This window comes from Lissotriton vulgaris, chromosome 6 (assembly GCF_964263255.1).
Source record: "Lissotriton vulgaris chromosome 6, aLisVul1.2, whole genome shotgun sequence".
Classification (NCBI taxonomy): Eukaryota; Metazoa; Chordata; class Amphibia; order Caudata; family Salamandridae; genus Lissotriton; species Lissotriton vulgaris.
Window position 1 is genome coordinate 734,120,283 of NC_141694.1, and position 3,795 is coordinate 734,124,077.

Here is a 3,795-nt window from a genome sequence, read left to right on the forward strand (position 1 = left end):
TGCCTAGCGCCAACGCAGGCACCCTTGCACTATGGTGCATGCAGGATTGTTTTTGTGCAGGAAGATACACCTTACCGTACAAAAACAATTGTGAGAGGCATATTTCTCTATCCATATGAGCTGCATATTTAGCACACATAGAAAGAGGAAGTAACAAGGAGCAATATAGATATTTCTCCTCGTTACGCCTCTCCATGGGAGGCATATCTTTTTGGCACATTACCAGGTTCACAAGGTCTTGTAAACCTGGGAATGTGTTGAAAACCATGGAAGTTGCGTGGGATCACCCACATAACGCCCATGGAATGCCTTACCAGGGCAGAGTAATGCAACGCAGTGATTTGCGCTGCGTTGCGTTATTCTAGATTTTTGGAGTTACTCAAAGCCATGCAAAGTGGCTTTGCATGGCTTACAAAATCTGACTTAGAGAAGCTCTGACGGTCTTCATGCCTCTCTCCCCTTGGGCAATCTGGGGCGATGAGAATGACTTAGGACCACTCTTGGTGCATGAAGGGGAATGTGTAGTGTAGAGGAAAGTTCCACCTCAACTGAAACGTGTCCCCCAAGGCTCACATGGATGGATACTGGATGGCACAGGACTGCTGGCATTGAGCATTTTTAGAACAGGCGAACAAGTCCACCTGGAGAGTACCCCACCGGGTGAAGATGTCCTGAACTTATATCCATAACGGACACCACTTATGTACAGTAAGACAATGCCAGCTGAGGCTGTCGATTTTGACATTAAAGGACACTCCGCTAGGTGGCTGGTGATGATCCAAATCCCTTGGTTGAGTGCCCAAGACCAGCCTCCATGCTTGCAGGCTAGAGATTGAGAATGGAAATCTGAACTCCTCTGAGCTGCCATCAAGTCCATAAGAAGAAAAGGGTACTTAAATGCGGTAACAATATTTCTGGTGTTCATTCTATCTACTCGCAGATTCCTTATTGACCCGCCCACCTCCTCGTTTGATGGAGATCCCAAATTAATCTTGGTACATCCCCCCTCTATCGATGTCAGTCCGTCTACTGGTTACTAAGGTGGACAAAAAGGATTTAGACTGGCACTTGGGATTGTTATCTGGGTGAAGAATCTGCAGACAGATAAGAGTATCCACATGAGGGATCATTGTCATGGGTAAGTAACTTTTTTCTCCCATTTTTGTCATTGATGTAACGATTTCAAGTGATATACATTAATCTACATTAACTCTAAAATAAATCTTGATTGATTCATATTCTCACATTCTGTCAACTCATCAGTGATTTTCTTATTAATGAAGAGAGAATACTGTCTAGGGCAAAGGTTCTTACCCTGTGGTCCAAGGGTCCATAGGGGTCCGTGAACCTACTCAAGGACTGCGACTGCTTAGAAAATGAAATATTAACAGATTAATAAAGTGTATGTGAGAAAAGGTGAAAATGTACAATATGAAAATATTTTAAAGATTCTTTAAGGAATTTGAAATTGGAGGCTGAAAATGAAGTTGCTATCTTCAGATTGATTTGTGGGAGCAGCGCAAGTGCATCAAACAGATTATAGTACGGACGATGAGCGGCCTTAATTGAATTAAGAAAGCTCCTCCTTTCCTAATAAAATGTTGATTTTTGTTTTATATTTGTGAATTAAATAATATATTTCCTAATTTGAAAAAAAATCTGACTTAGAGGTTTGTTTCACGCCTGTAGCATGTTGCGTGGTGCAAACCTGATGCAACCCTCTGATGAATATGCCCTCGGTTCTTAACCTTGTGGTCCGTTTCTTTGAAAACAACTGGTTGACCACCCACCTACCTTGGTGTTTGCTGTTGTGCCTGAATTTGTTTTTACCTCTAAATTGTAAGACTTGGAACCACTGCTACAAGTAACCACTCAATAGCCTTTTGCACGGCCTCTGTGCACTTGAAAGTACCAAGACAGAGGTCACTGTAGTCTGTGCAGTAACACCATTAAGGGAATCTCCGCACTGCACAGGCCATTGTATAACAGGGAGACCAGAGGACATCCAGTCTAAGTTAAACTTTACTCCCCCTTCACCAAATGTTGTCATTTTGTGTTACGCCACTGATTGTGAGTTGCCACAGAGCCTTTTTCTAACGTTTAATCTGTATGCCCTCAACATATATACATGTGGTTATTTCTAGGTCCACTCATTTCAATCCAGACTTCCCTGCTTGGCTGTCTCACGAGGAACTAATTTATCTCTCCCGGGTTGGACTGGCCTATTGGGCAATCAGGCAGAGCCCGATGGGCTGGTCTGACAGATCACTGCGTGGGCCGTTTTTTTTTTGTTTTTTTTTGCAACTTGTTGGCATGTTTTATGGCCAGGTGGGCCGGTTGTTACTGTTGATTTCCCCGAAATTACCACAAACATTGCCTGCAGGAGACAAAAAAATGCATGCCTTGCACAACGCTCTTACAGTGTTTCTTTACAAGTTCAAAACTGGCCTGATTTTAAAATGTGGGCCACTTTTGTATTTACTTTCCTGGTTCGGTATGGAGTCCCCTTTTATTTGGGTGCCAGGTGCCTATTTTTGTCCCAGGCCGACCCTGTATGCCTCACACGTCCTCCATGTTCGTGACTGTATTATATGAATCGTATGTGTTTCTATTTATGGCCTCGACCCCTGTCTCTCAGCCTGACCTCGCCCCGGGTTGTTCAGATGTTTCCGTTCAAGAGGCAGCGGCGCTAACCTCACGTGAGCTCCGCCTAGGTGCACGTGCGGTCGCGTGGACTGGGAGGGATTCTGCGCACAAGCGGTCCTCGGTTCTCCGGCAGCCCGTCTCAGTCAGGAAAGATTTATTGTGTACAAGCCCTATTTCCCAGAATCCTTAAGGCATTGCTGTGCCCTAGTAGTTTTTGACGTTTTGCCATCCAAGTAAAAATGTGTAAAATAGACACCGCGTGGCCCTGCTGAGGTTTGAAGTATGCAACCAGTTGGAAGTAAATGTTTGGCCTACTTAACACTTTTTCATACTGTATTGCAACACGGAAAACGATGAAGAAATAGCCTAATAACTTAATGCAAACAACCATAGTCACAAAATAACGGAGAGCAAATCGTTATACTAAAGTAAAACTTTATTGACTAACAAACAAACACTCAGAAAGACCAGCATTTGATGGACACTGACGGTGGACATGCTACGCAATTGGACTGAGCAAATGTATGTGGAATGTCGGACACATGAGTCTAAGGTAAGGATGACATCTGTTCATCTGAGACATTTTAGTGAAACTTTTTCACCAACCTCCTTCGCCTTGCGTCCTCTCGCCTTACCAGCGATGAGATTGTAAAATGGCAACAGATGTGTTTCAAATAAATTAATGGCATGTGAAGAAAAAATCCGTCAGCCTCATTTTGAATTCCAAACAAACTCTTAAGTGCAAACATCAACACAGCTGAAGTCCCCCAGAAACATTTAACTGTGAAAAGGCCATCATCCGCCTCTCTTTTGCAGTCAGGTTTATGTACAGTACAAAGTGAACAACACCCACACAAACGAGTTACACGATCAGTAACCCTTACACCCATGTAGCGCAATCAATATTCCAGCTAAAAAAGCAATTCTTCTAAATTTCTCACAGTAATCACCCAAGTGAGTCTGCTTACAGTACTGAAAACTCTATCGAACAAGCATCAGTCTATTACTTCTTACTAAAGAGAAGCCACTGACGCCAGGAATGGCATTACTGCTACTTAAAGAAAACCAAAAAAAAATCCCTAACCATAATCTGACTATGAGACAATCTCCCACATTGGGTACATTGAAAACATGTTAAAAAATTTAAAA